Raw genomic sequence first — 21484 nt, 5'->3', positions numbered from 1 at the left:
CAATGTTATAGTCCCTCTAGATGAGTACAAAATGTGATCAAATATGTTGATGTAATTAACTGTCTGATAATGTAATAACGTCTTCTGATGGATAATTTCATTATTTTTCCGACATCCTATAATAGCTCAAACAAGCATATATATTTCAATTATTGCACCAAGGAGATGAAAAGCAGATGAAAATTGTATGACATTCTTACTAATAAATATTGTCTTGTAATCTTATTTCACCAGCTTCCTTTATAAACAAAAAGTATTGAATAAGACAATGATGCAGACAGATCAAATCAATCATATATTAGCAGTGACATTAAGTTTTGATTTATGCCAAGTATTTCTTATTACTTCTTGGCCGTTTTTTTTTATTTTTTACAGATGATCACCTTTTGGGGCTGACATCTGAGGTGTGTTGATTTGATGCGTGACAGATGGAAGTGCTAACCTGAGCTGACACCTGTAATTGGCAGATGCAAAATAAATATGCTGCTTCTCTAGAGGTTGCAGGAGATAAGAAGATGCAAGAAAAACATAGACTGGCCTTATAGGTAAAACTATTATACAGAACCTTTACTTAAGTAAAAGGTTCTTGTAAATCTACATTAAAAAACGACTTAAGTAACATATGTTATTAATAATAAACTCCTACTCAGATTGTTTCATTATAAATGCATTAACATGTAAGCAGCTTGTTAATGTTGCAGCTGGTCCTGGTGGGTATAAAAGTATATTAGTAGAAGGTTTCACAAAAATGTATTAATCAGGTCCCTTAATATGAGGACTGGGAGCACAAACCTGTCACTTTCCACTTTTTAAATAATGCTGCTATTAAGTCGCTCTAATGCGGCTATTAAGAGTGCCTTACAGGGAGTTAGCTGGGGTTCACTGCCCATCTTATCAAAGAAAACTGTGATGTTTGTTTATTAGCATATGATGTTCAAGGAATCATAGCCAAGCCTCCCATACTGTAACCTATATGCTTTCCCCCTCATATGCACACAAAGTACATTATGTGAATAATAATGGGCTGACACGCATCCACTTAGCCTAAGCTTTAATGCTGCACCATAACCTCTCCAAGCAGAGCTGTGGTGTTCCTAATTTGTAGCAGGGCCTAACCCTAATGGAGACTTTTTGCATGATATACTCAGCTGATCAGTGTTAAATATTGCAGGTGGGATTTATACTAAGGTGAATATAAACATAACCCATCTAATTCTAAACCTTATAAGATGCTATATCCTCCACCAGGTTTTGTGACCTGGCTGGCAGAAGATCTTTTCAGCTACTTTGCAAGTAACACAATCCTCTCGTTACTGTAAAAAGAAAGCCTTGTTAGTCAGAATCAGATTTCATTGCCAAGTACAAGTAGTAGATCTTTTTTTTTTATCTCAAGTACTTTGCTACATTTTGCTGCATGCCAAAAAAACAGATGTAACATGAAACTGTCATGCTAAACTGTGTGTGAAAGGGAAATAAAGGAGGTAGCACCGTAAGCAGTTTCAGAGCTTGCTGGTCGACTCTTTCTGAAGCTGCAGGGTGTGTGTGCAGCCCTATGGTGCAGGCACAGGAGGAGGCAGAGCTCCACTCTCAGGTGACACTGCTGGCTTTAATGGCCGGGTCAGGGGGGGTGGGGAGTACAGTTGCATCCTTGCCAAGGAGTTTGTGAACATTTGAAAACATTACAATATGATCATTAGGAAAGTCCTTATGTTTTCAGGTCAAAGTTTTGTTCTTCGACAAAGGAAAAAATGTGGTCATTCCTAGCATTCGGTGCCATTTAGGTCCCCACCACATTATATCATATATTTTGTATTTAAAAAGTCTAATGCTTATTTTTTTAAAAGCTTGGTTTTAAATGTTTATACCCTCTACCATAAAAAAACCATGTTATTTAGCCAGGATATTACAAATTCTAAATAATTACTCAGATTTTAGCACAAGTAGGCCAAATTGCTGTGTCCCCAATCATGTTTGCTCAACTTCTGTAACAGATATACAAAAATAAATCAAAGAAATTCAAAAAGATTCTACATTTTTTTGAGTGTTGTATGACCCTCTTGCTATTATTCCTCACCAAATTGAAATTGTTGTTATTAATTCATTAGTATTGAAAATAAAGTGTGTGTCCCCTGTTTGAATGTCCCCCCTGTTACTCTGATTTGAATCCCTCTGGACACGCCCCTTTACTATTGTACTATTTGTATGACTCAAGAAGAAGAAGGAAGGATACATTTTGAGTGGGAAATCATCTTCAAGAAGCAGAGTGAATGCGTTCTTCCTTCAACGTTTTCTAATGTTTTAAAGAACTTACTGTAACTATTGCGGTAAAGCATAACATGTCCACCCTGTTATGCTCATTTTTAGTGGAACTGATAATTTGTTTTACATTTAGAAAATATGGTGAATATGTCTATCAAATATGTATTTCTGTCGTCACCAAGTGCTAGCTTGATTATCATCACACATGTAGCAATAGCCAAGTTTAGCATAAAATGTCCACCCTGTTACCGTCCACCCTGTTACTATTTTTCACAGTAACAGTTGCACACACAGTAACGGGATGGTACAAAATAAATAAATAATTAAGCATAATATCCTGAGCTTGACCAAAATATTTTTCTTATACTTTAACAAGCCATCATTCAGATTAAATAAAAAAAAAACATGGACAATTATTTATCTTTATTTTTGAATACCCTAGCTGAAATGGCACCGAATGCTAGGAATGACCCGTATATAATATTGGGTTGATGCTCCACCTCGTTGACCCAAATGAAACACCCCTGATGACCAACAGTCGGACGCTGGATGTGGCTAACATGCTTAATGCTAAAGCGCACGTGTTTAGTCCTCCAGCGGTGATTTCTGCATGAACTGAGGAACTTCTTCCTTCATTGAGGTGTGTGAGGCTTTTATACTATCTTTGACTTGTTATAACTGTCGCAGTTGTGACTACACAGTGTCATGATTCAGCTCAAGGCTACTGTTAAATGATTGAAAACTTTTGGCAGCTCAGAGGCCGAGTGGACTGGTGATGGATTGGAAATGAACGAGGGCTGACCCTGAAGAGATGGTGGAGGATTTCCTGGTGGACAAGAGGAAGCACTTCAGGCAAGTGAGTAAGCTACAATAACACACACATTGTGGTGAATGTCTCCAGATGAGCCCTGGATGGCTGTGAACACTGTGTTAAAACTGCTACTCTTTCTTGCTTGTGTCTTCATGGCTGCAGCCCCTGTATAATTTGTATTTGTTGTTACATTTCTGTGTGTTCTGCTTTGTGCATGTTTTCTTCTTCTGTTCATTCTGAAGTGTTATCTTATTAAATGTAAGTCTCATAATGCTGGTTGCACCTGCCATGGTGTCAAACCTATTGTGTTTGTATTTGACATACAGTTGAGTTGTTACCCTCTTATCTAGCCTAGTTCAATTTGTATCAGTTGTATGCAAAGGCTGCAGGGGCCTTCTATAAGAAATACATATATTGTTGGTTTGGCCATAAGATCTGAAGATTGACATGTTTATGTGGTTAATTCCCTATATTCATTATATGATTTTAATTATATGACCTACTTTTACTTCTATCTATTGTCACACTTGTAAACTGTGACTGGTACTTGAGTACAATATAAATATCTCTGCTTACCTGCCACAAGGACATTGCTAAAGTCAGGCACTGATGTTGGCTTAACTCACAGTCTGCATTTTGAATTCATTCCAAATTGTTGATGTCATCCCTCTCCGCTGACCATTCAGTTTATTGCACAACAAACTCGGAACACCTTTTCTTTTTGGGCTGTGCATTGATCTGTCTAAATATCTCTACTCACTTTTTGATGCCATGGATGATAATTCATAAACCATTGAGCATTCTAATGTGAAAAAATGTATTTCACAATTTTTTTAATTTATTTATTTTGCACACACTGTCCACAGGGAGGCAGTATATACACACTCGACTTGAGCCTTCAATTCTCCTCAAACATTTTGGTAGAGGATATTGGGATTCCACTGAGTGTGTCTATTGCAAACACTTGAAAGAGACAATATCTGTAAATAGCTGCTGTGTGTCTTATTTATATACCTATCCCACAAACCCACCCACTAAAAATCCACATTACTATTCGCCCCCTATCGCCTTAGGCACCTGTCAACCCCCTGCCCACCAGCCCCTGTACATCGCACAAAGGGGACGGGGAGAGTCAAGCCGTGCACCCTCCGCTTGACTGATGCATCTGTACCACCAAGAGCAGGAGTTAGAAACCCCCTGACATGACATGTATGAAACCACTTTGGACTAGGCTGGGGCATAAGAGGTTGTAGATGGTTCTTAGCATCTGCAGGAGGTGCTGGTTCCCACTGTGCGTCGCGACAGACCTGTCACTTAACTATATGTGTCGTTCATAATACCTCACCAGCTGTTTCCTCTGAGGAATCTTAAGATAAGCTCAGCAGGTGGTCTGTTATCCGTGGAGCTGCTGACCGTGTCCTTGAGTCAATGATTTTGTCATCTTTCTGTCTGAACTACAGGGAGGAATCCACCTATTTAGCAGTATTTGGGGGGGCTTCACATCATACCACACAGATACAAACATGTGAGCACACACACTAAACACTGCATGTGACACAGCCTATTTATATTATGTGATATTTTTCAGGGTCAGTCAATATATTAGAACGTCTTTACTATTCCGTTATTCAATACGTTTCATACATACATTCCCAACACTCCGCTGCTTTGCAGACCACAGCATCACATTAGTATTTATACAGCATCTGTGCTATCATATCTGGTGACCTTTTAATGAAATTCTTAATTACATGCCAATAATAAAAGGAGAGTTATGAATCATGCTTAATTTAAATAACACTTACAATACATATACATCTGCTTACAGTGTGCATATCAAGATACTTATAGTGTGTTATTCTGACATTTGTGACGGGTTGGCTAAGCAGCATGGAGGACTGCTGTGAATAATAAAAGACAAAATGCCAGTTTACTTTATTAGTATTCCTGAGGACATCTACATTTCTAAACTAGACATGCCAGACCCCATATTTGTGATAGTTATTGTATCAAAACACAATTCATTTGTTTTGTAACATCTCTTTTTGCTGTCACCGTGAATTGATTTCAGTATGAAAACAGATAATTTGAAAATCCTGCCTTTTTTTGTTTTCCATATAAAGCCTTTGAACCCAAGCTGACATTTGCACTTTGCTTGTCCTTCCTTGTGTTTATCCAGTTTTAATCTGTACTGATGTGCTCCGTTCTGTAAACCACTTTGTGACAGATTTGTTTGACGGAGAAAGCTTTGCAAATAAATTTAACTTTTCTTGACTCATTGCAAATGGAAAGGCTGTAGGGCTAAAAGTAGCCAACAGGGAGACGTGTAGCTCATATTTGCACTCACAATTGCTTCAAACAGATCCATGTTCAAGTATGCAGAAGGCATTTTACTTTCCATACAAGGCTTAGCTTCTGGTATTGCTTTCTGTATTGTCCATGCCTAATGCTCTGGGGTTCTAATTTATTCAAGAACTTATCTTTGACACACTGAGGTAATGTCTAGTTTGTTTGTTTGTTTCCTTTTGTACTTGCGGAAAATCAGCAGTTAATTAGACCGGGAACAGACGGTAAAACTAATATGTGTCCGTGCCGTGCACCACAAAGGTATAGGCTATGTGTATCTGTGCTTGGAAAATGGCATTGCTTAATGAAGTGAACAACCACTGTAAGCTAATCTATATAACAGTTCACTGAGTTTTAGAGTGAGAGTACAGTGTGCTCGTCCTCGATGGCCGCCCTTCTAAGTTGATGTAATTTCACACGGACAGCTGCTTCTGTGCCTACATTGCTGTCACCCATCAAAAAGCATCTGTAATAAGTTTAGTTTGTCTTTTGTGTGCTTAGTTTTGATTATGAGAAACAATAATAAAGAATAATCGGCAAATTGTTGCAAGTTGTAACACAATGCAATATAATGTGTTCAATTCCCACAGTTATTAAACTCTATGTCCGCAGAATAGCTTTTTATAATTTCTACATCTGGTTGGAGAACTTGTAAAAAACATGTTGTCTATTTTTCCACTGCCTGCCCTGGCATTTTCCTAGAGCCTGGTCAAGGATGCAGCGTCATAATCGGTAGGTTGCAGACAAAACAAAATGCTACAACCTACATGTCAAAGAAAAACACATCTTGCATACTGGTGAAGAGCAATATGAAAAATGCTATGAGTCAGCCTTCCATAAGCAGCCCAGGGCCAAACCTCCTATATCCTGGTTAAACAAATAATACACAGAGTTTGTCCTCATGATCCTGCCTTTCTTTGCAGTACACACTTTTACTTATACCACAAAATAGTACCAATTATGCTCATTAAACTATATGTTTAAGTGTTGCACTTGCTTTTGTATTTTCTCTAGGTATATATCATATCATTTAGGATTGTTAAGATATGTATTATCACCCATTTTAAAATGTTTGCTGAAAAAGAGCTTCTAGTCATTTGTAACCTCTGTCTAGTGTTTACCATCCTGTAATTAACATTAAGAAAATCTGATACATCTCTGAGGCATGCAAATGACACTGAGTTAAACGGGTAAAAAAGTAGTTGGGGAGAAAAAAACATCCTCAGGTCTTCATTATACAGAAGGAATAAATATAATAAATTCTCCATTTAAAGCCATGCTGATTTGTCCTTGAGCAAGACGATGAACTCTTAAGGGGCCTACACACCATACTGACACCAAAGAACACGTCCCGACGGAACACGACTGTTGTGTCGCCTCACGCCTCCTGCGTCTTGGCCAACAGTCGCACTGGAACCGCAAAGACTTCAGCCGACGGCCAAGTAGCACTTACGAACTGTGCATGCGTGAGTGGCAATAACTCTCCTTACCAGCAGGCGGCGGTAGTGTATATTCGTCATTCAAAAGAGGCAACAACCGGAAGACAGACTGCGTGATAACCGAGAGAAGAAGAAGAGACTGCGTGATATAAACAAACAACAAATAGCGTGTGCGTTTCATTTTCCCTCTACAGCGAGAAGCTCATGGGGCTTTCCCCAACCTGTGTCTAGAGCTGGAGTTCAATGACATCTCAGATTTGCCTTCTTAATCGTTTGTTTGGGTCCCTCACTTCCGTTTCACTTCTCATGCACTGATTCGCTAGCTGAACAGCCAATCAGAGTGATTTATTTTGCCGACTGCCTTTGGCCGACTGGAATCGGCGGGTTTTCGGCCGAAAAGGCGTCGGCCCGGCTGAAAAGACCCGATGGTGCGGGACACACCAATCTGAGTAGGACGTGTCGACGCCCACCGACGCCGATGATCGGCCTGGTGTGTCCGGGCCTTTACCTGCTCCTGGCTGCTGTGTGCTCAGATCATCATGAAACAGCAATATGTGTGAGTCTATTACATATTAGTTGTTTTTTTAGAAAAGCAGCTCACTCCCCTTGTTCAGTTTCAGCACACGTTTTTCAGTTTCGGGCAGAAAAAGACCCCTTGGCAGTGACTTGGTTAAATGAGCTTCCCCTAATGTCTGTTCTGCGGTAATCACAGCTGTCATAGCTCCAGAATCGGTGCTGTGTTAAGGTCTACTCCCAAATCATTGAGTATCCTCTGAGCCTGCTTCCCTGAAAAGTTGCGTTTTATGACCCATTTACATCGGGTGATTTTGGGGCAGAATGAGCTGCTGATACATGCTTCTTATGCTGAGCTTGATCTTGACTTTGAGGTCAGCACATCATACGTAAATGGTGTTTCCTTGGCAACATATTCCATACGAGGAAAGGCTGATGAACGCAGTGGAGTGGAGATCTCTTATCTAGAAAACCACTCACTGGCTGCCTGAGTTTACGATTATTATCTAAGAGGGGTAATATTTTAGCATATAGGACACCATTGACATATAAAGTATTGTATGTAGAGTTTTCCATCTGAGGGAGTAGCAACATAACGTGAGTAAATAAAGAAAAACAATCAACATCCGCTGGCTGCCCCTCATCACCTTTTTTTTCAAAGCAGATAAATAATCATTATGAAGGGAACACTCCCCACACTTTGTTTGTACAGAAGGTTATCTCAGATGTCGACCTTCTCTGTGGTCGTTACTGGGATAAATAGCTTCACACCGCAGTAACTATTTGCGTTCTGCTCTAAATATTCAGGCCAAATCAGATATTGATATCCAATTACATTTTTTCCAATTGCATTTTTTTGGGATGGATAACAGGATCCGAGCATTGTTTGTGCAAACTAACAGCGACTCGCTCAGCCATCCTGATCTTCAGGGCGGAGGTTAATGCAGGGAAATCCTGCATGTTCGACATTTGTAAATACAAAACTGCTGCTAATCCAAGTCTCCAGGGTTTAGGGGTGCGTGTGTGTCTTCTCTGTCTGTGCGTGTGTGTGTGTGCATCGATTTGCTAGCTGTGTAATCCTCGATTGTGACAATGGTCAGTGAGATTAGGGGCTAGAGACACAGAGTTGGCCCTTTTTAGGCGGGTAATGGGCAAAAAAGCGTGTTAATTGCCCTTGACTGGTGAAAGTAAATTAATTATTGATCGCTCTCTCGACTCCTATTCTGTACTTACATACCCTTACAAATCCTTTTATCTCTGGTTCCGAGTAAGAACATTTCCTCTTTTCCCATCATTATGCAGGCTGGCGAGCACGAGGACCACTAGCCAACCTTTTGAACCAATGCCCTCCTGTTTTTGTTCCTGCTTGTAGCTGTGCAGTGTGCTGAAAAGGTCTGTCAGAGAATCTCACCTCAGTAAGAGGCTTTATCTTTCCACTGATCTCTCGGCTCTCTCACACCTCCTCTCTTTCTTCTTCATCCTTCTCTAATTTTCTAATAGTTTATTTGTTCATGTTCGTGCCATCTCCTGCCTTCTTCCCCCACATACACCCACCCACACACACACACACGTATACACCACACACACACACACACACATGTTCTCTTGCTCCCACACCGCAGCTGTTACAAATAAATACGAGCAGATGAATAAAAACCGAGGTTGAGGTCTGAAGGCTTGTGTCGTAAATTCATGACAGTGGATGGAAAGGCGTGGAAGCGGCACAGACAACAGCATCATTATTCTGCCTATTGATTTTCTCCCTCTGCTGCTAAAAGGAAAAAGCCACCTTGTATTTGAAATGAAATATAAACAAAGTCCAACATGATATAACTGCACATGTCGAAAGTCTTTGGATTAAAGCTGTAGCTTGAAAAGAGGTGTGTGGTATGTGTGTGTGCTAGGGCTGTTCCGAATACCATTTTTCAGGCTCCGGATATTCGGGTACAGCCCTAGTGTGTGTATATTGTTGAAGTGTGTATGTGTTTGAAAGAGAGTGACAGCTGCCTTTTATTTGATGCTGTATTCACCGTTTTCAAACATTTCTACATTATGTCATCTCAAGTCAAGCTCAGAGGTTCTCTGATCTTTCTGTCATTGTTGCCTACACTCAGTGCCGGATAAAGTCTTGTGCTGTTTTTAGATCCTTAGATAGAGGATAGAGGGAATAGGCTTTAAGGAACAATTCAGTGTGTTGCTTATTCATTTGTTCATCTGTTCATCAAGTATGAAGAGAAAGCCAGTAGGAAGTTTGTTTAGCTGAGAATGAAGACTTAATGCCGGGGGAAACCGCTCGCTTGGCTCCTAAGTGAACTACTGCACAGTGACTTCCCCCAGAGTCTCGCCTGGTTACTCTGCATTGATGAATGGAGCAGATGTCAATCAAATACAGTGCACGGCCACACACTCCTGGCGTGAGGTCTAATCAAGCGAAACGAGTGCAAACACCTGTGTGTGTGGTGTTAAAGCTCTTTGAAGTGTCAGCATAATCAGCATGATTTTTAAACAGCTGTTTTAACATGCTGTCATTTATAATGTTAACATGTAGGGATAATAATAATAGCATGCTAATTAACAACCATTTGAACTAACAGGTATTTAGAAGAATACGTTTAGGATATTAGCATGGTGATGTTGGGGCCTTAAGTTATTGTCCTTTTTTTTTCAATGTATTTGATATGTTAATGCTTTTACATTCTGATTTGTGGCAAGTCATATAATATGAACTTCACACTTCGCCTCATCTGCCTTTCTGTCTCCTTGTCTGCTTTCTTTATAGTCCATTTGTGTTTTCCTAGAATGTGTTTAGTGTCCCCCCCCCTTTGTAAAAGTGTACTTGGATATATGAAAGGCGCTATATACATTTAAGTTATTATTATTGTTATATGGCTGGGCGATATGGAGAACATCTAATTTAACAATACGTCATATACCTCGATGTTGTAGCGTTGACTATATTGGTGCCTTGTTTTTACAAAATAATACACAATAAAACTTTTGATAAATAATAAGTTGTGGATATAATGACTCAGAGTAAATGCAAATGATAGAACACCTATAACAGTTTGGTTATGTCAGAATGTTGAATTTCTTCAAAGTTATGCAGCCTTTAAATGCAGGCTAAAACACCAAATGCATTTTTATAATGTCATAATAAAAATAATATATTGCCCAGCCTTACCTACTAATGTGGTTTTGAATGTGTTACTTATTTCACTAGATGTAGGATTTGAAAATGTCTTACTTTTGCAAAAGACAAAATGTATGCAGCTTTATTTACAAACCTTGCCCAAGCCTCTCAGACAGCCAAGGCCTTTTGTTGCTGCACAATATATAGATCTAAGTAAGTCATTTGATACATGTCGGATTAGAGGAATTGGAAAAACCCACACTATAAATTGCAGCAATGGTTGCTTCACTGTCCTCAACCGCACTGAGGTTGTACTTATGCTACCTGAACGTATCTTGTTGCAAGACTTTGGGAGTCTTTTACCGAATGTTCCAGCTCAAATGTCATGAATAAAATTCCATTCATATTCATTGCTCTTGGTGACTTGAGCTGCTCATACTGTGACATCTTTATCATACGGGGACCTTGAATGCTTCTGTAGCATTTCTACTCTGATAATTGAGAGAGCGATTCAGACAGAACTCAGGCTTTTGTGTGACCTCGGTTTTGGCAGGAGGGCGTTCATCTCTTTGAGGCTGGGATCTTTATGGTGATCTAATCTCTGGTATTTAGGTTTTTGGTCAGTTGAATTATGTCCTTTCAGTTTCTGAACAAGAAAGCAATTTCTTTTCCGCTGAGGTTTATGCACTGAACCATTTCAATGACTTGCCTTGAAGAAAGTTAGAGGCAGAAAGTTATCTATGTAATGACCACATTACTTCTACCTCACTTCATTCACGTCAAGTTAAATACATTTTAATAGCTTTCAGAACATGGTGAGAAGAAAAGTAGAAAATGGATAACATCGAGAGATTATATAAAATATATGAAATAAAGACAATAATTATCCATGACAGGATAAGCTAAAGAAAAAGAGACAGGAAGAATTTTACATATTATAGTGCAGGGGGAATAGGCCCTTTGTTGAGGATGGGCATTTGTCATTGTGTACGCAGCTGGTAGTCTCCTCTCCCATCGATCCAGCCTATACCAATATGCCGTACATACATGGTACTGTGGAAATAAATGTGTTGGTGAGAGGCCTAGCTGGGATTCAGTGACATTTGTTCCCTTTAATCCTGTTGTTCCAGGGAAGTTTGTTTCCGTAAAGGGTTCCCTCTGTCATTTATTCCTTTTCCATTACATGACCCATGAATGATTCAGGAGCCACTGTGTTTGTTGCAGATAGTCATTCATTTTTTATAGAAGCTTTATCTTGAAAACCCTCTCCTGTCTTAAACCACCATGCAGGATCACGGTTGGATTTTCATCACTGGCGTATGAAGTGCCAGGGTTCTTTTTCTGACCTGCCTGAATGCATGAATTCATAAATTGTGGATGTGGTACTGATGGAGTCCCTTGTTTTCTCTGATGACATTTCCATACCCTGCTCACTGTGCAAAATGTCATTTTGGCTCACGAGCATCACACCATTGCCTTTTATGGTGATACTGTAAGTGTTTCAAAATGGCAAAGATAAATCCGCACTGTTTGGCACATCTTCTGCACCAAGCCCACATGGTTGATTTTTGCCTAAACCACAAAGAAAATGCTTTTCAGTAGGAATACAAATGCATGTGCATCTCTAATTGGCTGTGGGTGGTGGTTATATATGCTCCTAGGTATCTGTTGAGTCAGCCTCATTTGATGCCACTACTATAGCAGCGCCGGATAAGTAGCTATTTTCTGAATGACCAAAATATGAAATGAGATAAATGCCTTATATAACAGGTACTCTGTTAGAAAGGGATAGATAGAGAGGAAGAAAGTTGATCCTTAGACCCCTTCCTATTAGTCAAGGTATAATGCAAACCACACATCAGCTTATCATGGCTGCGGCTTATCACAAAATAAACACTATATTGAATTGAGGCATTTATACTGTGATGAATTGAATTGAGTTTTGACCTCAAGAACAGATAAAGATGCAATGTTGCAGTGACCTGAGAGGGAGGTGGGATTGGGTGCAATGAGGCCATCCAAAATCTCTCTTGGGGCCGAAAAAAAAAAGCATGTGTCTGCCGGTGTGTGTGATTGTGTCTGAGAGAGAGCACCAGGAAACATACAGTCAGTGTGTCCCCAGCTGAAGTGATTTCCCACAAGCCTCGAGGGGACAGTCGTCTCCTTGACTTCTCTTTACCTCAAGCTAGTGGCAAACTCAACACCCAACTCAATCTGCAGCTGTGCCAGGTGAGAGTAGCAGCCTCATTTAGTTAAATGTTTTATTTTTCCCAGACGAGCTACAGCTTGCAAAAGGAGTTATCCTGTCCTGTCCTCACAGCACGTCACCCTCTTTCAATTCCCAACAACCTTCCCTTTCTTTTTCTCTCTTTCTTTCCCTCCACATCTCAAGATTAATAACGCAGCATAACTGATCCCCCCCCCCCCCCTATTTTATCTTCAGCAGATAGTGCTCAGCCAGCACAAGCTAATTTTAGAGGATGACACTGCTGAGCGCCTGCGATAAGCAGCTCACAATGAGCGGGACATTATTTTCTTTCTCTCAGGTTTCAGTCCTTCTCAGGTGGAAATCACTGTACACACAGCGTGTCCCAGATCCTGTAGATGGCACAAACTGCAGAACACATTTTTGCATCATTACCCAAAGTTTGGGAGTTTGGATCTTCCATTGATCTTACGTCTGTATCATCCTTACTTCTTTAAAGGTGCAGATGCAGAGGCACAGTCTTTTAGAAATTCTCAAAAACAAACCCCGTGCAGATGTTTGCTTTTGAAAGAACCGTATGACTGTGTTTGTGTATTGCAGTTCAAAATGTTCCTAAATGAGATGCAAATAAAGTGTCACAGCCTCGGAGAAAATCATTGATATTGCAAATTCAAAGCACATTATGCCCCTTTTTTTTAACAAGTGCCTAAAGAGGCATTTTTTCAGCAATTAACAAAGAGGTTGAGTCGATAGCAGCAGGGGGCCCCAGATCCTCGCTTGGCACAGCAACACAACTATTTAACATTCCATGCTTGGAGCCCATGGTGCTAGTGTTTATCACACAAAATGTATTATTAATTTTCAAGCCTTCACAAATATATTGACCTCAGTATTTGTCTAACCTAATCACGTTTATTTGATCTTGCCCATGGCGTGTAAATCATGCTAAATCAGCTTTAATTACACTCGTGTGGAATTTTTTCCCAGTTGAGGTAGTAGAGATTAGATTCAAGTACAGGATTAGTTTATTGCTATCACTGAATTTGTGTTGCCTCCTGCTCTGTGTGTGTTGCTAGGCTGACATGTGGGCGTATGTGATCTTATCTGACGAGGGAGTTAATTGGAATTTATAGGAGGTAATAGATAACGTGGATGTACATCCAGCCAAACTGACAATAGCAGGAGCAGCAATATATGTCCTATCGTGGCAGTTCATTTTTCGAGTGGTTTGAAATGGGAAGCCAGTGGGTAACACGGTGGAATCTGTAGCGCAGACTGAACCTGCTACACCTGGGATTTATTCTTCTTTTTTTAGCGATGTTAAACCACATGCGTGAGTGCAGGTGGCGCTTGTTTGTAACCTGGGGATTTCACTGTATGCAGCAACACATTATCTCTTATAAAGTATTCTAGGGTCTCAGAGGACGTTTTAGAAGCTGTAATCTGTTCTCTCGTGTCTGTAGTTTATGCTTCTGCAACTTTTCCCTACGCCCTAAGCCACTGTGCTGATTGCAGTGAAGAATTCTGTTCATTATTGTAAGCAGCACTTCAGAACGTAGTGCCAGAATAATAGAAAAGAGAGGATGTGCAAAGGCCCTCTCACATCAGCATTTGCGATGAAATCAATCCATTTAAATGGCATCACTGTGATCTGTTTTGCTTGTGGGGGGCAAGTAAATCTGTGCTTATCTTGCTGGCTTTTATGAATGTAATGAGAGCCCCTAATAGCAGAAACTATTGTAGCCTATCATTGTCATGTTGCATCATCCACTTTAATATAACCTCCTTTTCCCAGAGTGCAACCTGCTTCTCACAATGTTTTAAACATTTAACAGACAGAAGTTGATGGCTCCTAATCTTGAATAAATGAGCAGGCTAACACGTTTTCTAACTGAAAGATAGCAGTAGTTAAAGCCCCATATTCTAGGGTCTAGGGTTCAGGTCTTGTTTTGGTTTTGACATATTATTACTAATATTGCTCCAATATGCTATTGCGTTATGAAAACGTTTTCAACCTACATTTTAAATTTAAAGTTTTTAATAGAGTTTTTAATAAAGTAAAATGAAATAATCTGGAGCGTTTTTAATAGCAAAGTGAAGAAGTTAGATATTTTAACAATGTTGTGCTCTCTAGTAACCGTTGTAATCATAACCTGTATATAGTGATGGCAGCAAAAGGTCAACCCCACAAATGGTGTGTGTGTGTGTGTGTGTGTGTGTGTGTGTGTGTGTGTGTGTGTGTGTGTGTGTGTGTGTGTGTGTGTGTGTGTGTGTGTGTGTGTGTGTGTGTGTGTGTGTGTGTGTGTGTGTGTGTGTGTGTGTGTGTGTGTGTGTGTGTTAGGGCTGCACGATTTTGGGCAAAAATCTAATTGCGATTTTTATGACAGATATTGCGATATTTGTTTTTAAGCGACCCAACGGAAGTTTATTGTAAAATGCGGCCATATCTCCGGCTAGGAAGGTCGTATCAACATGCTCCCGTCTCTAGCACCCCCGCAGCCCGAGCTACGACTGAAAGAACTAAACTTACATGAAACTTCCGTTGGGTTGCTTTAAAGTCAAGCTTCAGTTTCAGATTCACCCTGTAATAGATGTAAAACATGTGATGGAGCATTACTAACCTGACTCAGATGGTGTGTTTCACCAAACCATCGAGGAAAGCTCCTTTGGAAGCCATTTGGAAAGGGCAGGCACTTTCAAAAATACTTGGCAGGTGATTGGATCAATCTGTCTATCACCTTCTATCAAGGGCCACTTCTGATTGGTTAACAATGGCTGGTGCATGCGGAGCACAGCACTTCTGATTGGTGTGGATGAATGACTCACAAGAAGAAAATAAAAAATAATGTAAAAAGAAAAAAAAAAGAATTATTGCAGGCTTTGCGATTTCATAATCGCATCATTTAAAATCGAGATTTCGATTTAAAATCGATTAATCGTTCAGCCCTGGTGTGTGTGTGTGTGTGTGTATGTGTGTGTGTGTGTGTGTGTGTGTGTGTGTGTGTGTGTGTGTGTGTGTGTGTGTGTGTGTGTGTGTGTGTGTATGTGTGTGTGTGTGTGTGTGTGTGGATGATAATCATTATACAGTTTTATCTCTGCTATCTGTTCAAACCACCATCAATATTCTCTTTTTATTTGAGACAAAAGGTGTCATTTCAGAAGCCTTTGAATAAAGCATTCTCCTTTACATCAGATATATTTAGTTTGAAGTCATCTTTCACAGCTTAAGGTTAGAAGAATGTATGCAGAGATTCTTGTCATATTCAAATGAATGTTTGACAAATGAGTTTCCCTTGAAGACATACGATACATTATTAGCATTTTATTATAACTAATGATGTGGGTGATCAAGATTATGTAGAGCAGATAAATCATTTTCCCTTCCAGACATTTCGAGAATGAGGAGGCTCTTTACTGCGCATTAAACCCGGGTCAGAGATTATTTATTTAGTCCATTTTTAAAGGGATATCTTTTACTTCGGCCTTTTTTATAGTTTTGCAATCATGACGATTGATCATGTCGAAAATTCACTGGAGCTATCGAGGCTCGCTGCAGAAAAGCCTAAGCAATTCCCAAAGGCCATAACCACAAAGTGATTAAAGCCTAAACATACACTATATGTGCCTAATTACCTCTACAGTGGCAGGCAACCATGATAGAAACCCTACTGCATCCATTGCATTAGTACTATAGTGGTAACCATGGTAGAGGTCCCAACTTCTTCATCTATATTGCATGCCTACTGCAGGGATAGTTCCCCCTCCCGACATCTATACTGCATTAATACTGTAATGAAAGCAAAGGTAAAGGTCTTCCCACAATGCAACTGTCTTGCAAAAGCCGCTGCAACCTATTCTTCTAAAAAAGTGATCAATTGGAGTTGAAGACTTTCAGTATATTGCGACTGTGACCTCATATTTCAAGCAGCTGGGTGCTCAGCTATTCCTTTTACCGTCTGACGGCTGAAAAGCAAGCACATTTGAATTTCTTTGACCATTTCTTCGGAGGGCAGGGCAACACTATAAAAGTGGTGCTGTGGTGTGAAGTGAAAAACGGTTTGTATGGCGGAAAGGGCCTTGGCCTGTTTTATAAGGCCGGCTTTGAGACGGACTAATAAACATATAATACTAGAGAGAGACAGTGTGAATGCACGGACCACTCTATCATTTTTAGCTCTTGGCGGTGTCTACAGTCCAGGCTGTTTTAAGGCTTTATCCTGGGAGTTGTCTTTGTAGGACTAATGTCCTCTAAAGCTGTACTGAGAGACAATTCAGGTTAAGAGTTGTTTGGGGATTTCAATCTGCATTCAAGCTTCTGCTTCCCTTCCTCAACCGCTTCCTTCTGTCCTGCGGCGACCACCAGAGTAAGCACACTGACTGACTTAATTGACATGGAGTACAACACGTAATTAGTTTAATCAGTATGTGTTGAAATGCTCGCTGCTAGGAATTCACAGATCAGTTCCTAATGTTGCGCCATCCTTGAATTGTCTTTATTCTATAGGCACACAGTGGTCTTCATGATATTTCTTCAATCAATCAACAACTTTATTAATCCCGCAAGGGGCAATTGGTTATGAGCAGCAGCTTATGTCATGTACACAGGCAGGAACATACAGTACAGGAAGAAAACACACAGATACACCCGGGAGCACAGATATGGATCATTCCAATTTACACAATAAATAGTTCATAGCATCACAATAATAAATAAATAATCAAGTTAAAAGGCTTTCAAAAATTTAAAAGTTTGAGTGCAGAAGGGGTGAATGATTTTGAAAAGCGATTAGTCTTGATATGAATAATGAAACTACGTTAATTATGTTGGCCAACAATGGGTACTCGTGTGTGAATTCTAACATTGCAAGGTATTGGCATACATTGTTTTTTAACTAACTTCAATCCCAAGTATCAAGCCCTTGAGCCCTCAAACCTGCAAGAACCCACTGTTTAATTTCAAACATCCACGGCGAGTAAAAACGAAACAATACCTCTTTCTCGCTTTGAAGTGGAGATCCAACACTGCTTTTCATGGTTCACAATAATGTGGTAGAATGAACCCATGGACATTTTGTTTCTTGACTTATTCCATGAATACTTTCATATGTTTCTCATGGTACATTGCTCAAATGCACACCGGGGTCCTTGCTGTCACCCGAGGCAGCTACTGAATAGACCATTCTGCTTTTAATGACCAAAAAATGAATGTGTATTTGAGTCTTTTATGTTGGTTTGACACATTCATGACAATCTGTCGTCTCTTTTTCGAATGTATCCACGTTATTTATCAGCAATCTGTGATGTTCGTTTCATTTGCTTTATGATTAAGTATCTCATATCTTCCACAAACATTTTAAAAGCTTTTTCAAACCGTGTTATTGTCGTTAAGGCAGGATTCCTACTCGAATATCATCTCAGACCCAATGACACGAAGATTTCTTTACATTTAACGCGATGACATATTTCTTTATCTTTCTGGACAGACAGCAGCATCACAGTCAGCTATGGTTGAAAAGGTCAAGCCCACTCTCTTTTCAACACCGCTGCACAGAGCTCTGAAACTGGTTGAACGGGGCTAAGCCTAAGAGCAGATCATGCCAGCTGCTAGAAATTTGAGCCACACAGCAGTCGGAAAAAAGGTGCCCTCTACCTGAACTCAAACACCATCTTTATTTATTTACTTCCCCAGAATGTAGGTGTTATTATCCTTTTTTGGTGCAAGACAGTGATATTCTATATACAACTATCTATCCTGCAAATAAATCCTTTCTGCAAGTTGAGAGACATATTACATGCCCCCACAATCCTAATTGTATTAAATGAAAGGCTGTCTGGCTGATGATTCAGTCGAGCTGTGGAGACTTTTGATTGAAAGATATGTTGAGAATTCTGATCGCTCATTTGTTCCACCGACAATGGTCTAATAATACCCTCAATCCCGCAGTTTTGTCACAGTGTTATTCTGAAAGATATAGTTGGCAAAGAGGTCAAAAGAACAGGAAATGAAATCACAATACAATACGTGAATTGGCTAAAGAATGCATGTTTAATATCATCGCCCTATTCCCATTATATTGGCGTTTGAGCCAATTGGCGTTTTGAACTCAGGTTCAAGATCCAGAGTCGGCACTATAAGATTTTACGCTGCAGTTTCATCAGCAGTCCTATCACAACTCGATCAAGCATTATGTCTGCCTGCCCAACAATCAGAAACTGCAGACGCCAAGGCTTTTCCAGGATGGATGTGGAAAAGCCTTGCTCGTGGGGTTAAAGAGTACTGCCATTCCATCATGTTGACGCCAAGGCACATGATCCACATGGGACGTTTTAATTGAGCATTGTCGATTAAAAGCCCCAGAACCATGTCAGGTCCCTGAAGTGCTTAGCTAGACCTTTGCTTGTTGTCTTCGTGTGCTACAGTCTTGTGAACAATTGCGTGACATGGAATTGAATGTCAAGTTTGCTTCGGTGATTGGATAAAGTCCATGTGAGCTGATTACATATTTGTTCTGTCTAGTATTGAAACGAAAAATAGGAATCTTAAATCCAAACATCTACTAAGCTGTTAATATCTTAATAGCTAGCAAAATACAGTGTTACAAAGTATCAGGGCAATACCGCGGCGCTGATTTGATAAGATATACCAATTATTTCGAGAACATGATGCCCGTATACAAGATGGCGCACAGGCGTAAACAACAACACAACGTCCGGAGCTCCATTAAAAACAAAGCTGACGGTCTATTTGACATGATTTTTATAATTTTGGAGTAAATATGCAGTTTCTGACGAACAGAAATATTGTTTTCTGGCATCACTTTAAAATTTTACGGGGAATATTGGCATTTGTGTGCGAGGGCGCTCGCCGAAATTAAGAGAAAAAAAGAGAAAAAACCCTGAAATAGTAACGTACATAGTTGAATCCTTTTAAGGAATTGTGCACATTGCTAAACTAGAGAAATGTAGAGGTATAGTGCAAAACAAATAATGTTGATGAAACATATTCATTCTGCTCTCTTGTTACTTGTTTAATATCTCTGTGCCAAATATGCAACCCTTAGCCTCAGCGCTGTCATCATAGAAGAACAAGCTTTTTAATAATATGTTACTGACAAAACCATTTTCTGTTGTAGAGCTGAGCAGCTGATGCAGGCACCATTTGTGTCCATCTATTTGTTTTTAACAAAATGTCTCAGTCTTATGTTGTTAATAGAGTTTCTCTGTATTTCTGTACCACCCTTGGTGTCCAGCAGATGTTCCTAGTGTATTCCCTTTTGTCTTTTGTGCAGCCATGTTGAAACCTTTTTCTATTTTTTTATTTTCTTAATTAGCACAATATCCCTGGCATATGGTTGCTCTGATTTCATGAGACTGATTTTTGAATATATAGGTATGCACATATGCTGCAGGTAAAGACTAGTTTGGCAATAAGATCAACATTTGGATACCCCTCAATGGGGCTTTTGATTTAAAAACCTTTTGCAAGAGCTAATATAGCACATACTGATTCTGACCAAGTTTGTAATTTCCATGTAATACATACAGGTAAAGAAATACCTATGTAGGGAGAGAACTCCAACAGTTTGTTTCTTAGAAAAAGTGTTTTGAGACCACAGATAATAGCGATCACAGTGTAACGGGTCACCTCACCCAACAGACAGATTTGTATGGTTCCAGACCTGACATGATGTCAAGTGAAAATGTTCCCAAAGAGCATATCCTCTGTCAACCCAACACTATTATGTCTTGTCTTTTACTGTTAGTACCTTATGTTCCTGTCTGAAGTAAGCCTCTCTGTGGTTTAGTTTTCCTGAGAAAAGCTCATGACTTTTTTTTTCCTGAGAGCAAGTACAAAATCCAACTGAATCCTGTATTCTGATCCACACTAGTCTTTTGTTTTTGCATTGTACTTTGGCAATAATATGTTGTTTACATTCATCATGTCGGACAGTAGCTGTCAAACAATACTATCCACTGAATATGCCTTTTGGGGCACTTCTACAATTCCTACATTCAATTATAGCAAAGATGTGTGCAATGCTGACTAACATATTTCGATTACAATTGAAAACTGCCTCGAAACCACCACTTTAAGTGGAGTTCTCTTCAGTACCAAAGCAAAGCTGCTGTTTGCACCAACCAGATACACTAGCTTTCCTTCTTTTTTATTCTCTGGCAAATTAGTTGCTCAAAGCATGTCAAAGCCATACTATTAAACCACAATTGCTGTTACCACGGTAACCTCAGGTGTTGCCTTATAACTCAGGAAATTTTAATCTTAAAACTTTCAACACTACCTGCTGTGCTGTTGAACCCGGTTCGGCCGGGTGGGCAGGAAGATGTGCAAACACCTGCACATTTCCACATTAAGGGCCATAACGGTATAAGATGTTCACAGTACGATACGACAGCGTACATTTAACACATTGTCTCATAACCCTTACAAATAATAACAGCATTATTATGATAATCAACAGAATAATAAGTCTGATTAAGTGCATTCAACTATTTGTGTTACTCAAATAAAGTAAACATGTCTGTACATCACTGTAGCATGTAAAATGTTCTTCTAAATAAAAAAGAAATTATCTTTTTTTGTCCTGTGATTATTAACAATTAACATTTATTGTAGGCGCTTCTCCTGCCTATCTCTCATCTTTAAAATATTGTGATAAGCCAACGTACACAGTATTAAAACCAACAATTTGTATCCTACGCTATACCGTGAAACAGGTTCACAGTAACAACCCTACTCCACATTTACATGGCAGTGCTTTTGT

At 39.6% G+C, this 21484-nt stretch overlaps 1 long non-coding RNA gene across 1 annotated transcript in view; it reads left to right on the top strand.

The window, feature by feature from the left end:
* The first annotated feature begins 2777 nt into the window (after positions 1–2777).
* LOC307033632 overlaps positions 2778–21484 on the top strand; it is an 80779-nt gene continuing 62072 nt past the window's right edge. Inside the window, exons 1-2 of the long non-coding RNA XR_013806587.1 lie at positions 2778–2899; positions 3012–3115. This is a non-coding gene — a long non-coding RNA (uncharacterized lncRNA). The remainder of the gene's footprint in view (positions 2900–3011; positions 3116–21484) is intronic.

The sequence above is a fragment of the Notothenia rossii genome, assembly GCF_949606895.1.
Source record: "Notothenia rossii genome assembly, chromosome: 3".
Classification (NCBI taxonomy): Eukaryota; Metazoa; Chordata; class Actinopteri; order Perciformes; family Nototheniidae; genus Notothenia; species Notothenia rossii.
Note: the sequence above shows the minus strand (reverse complement) of the source record. Positions and strands in the feature narration are given on the sequence as shown.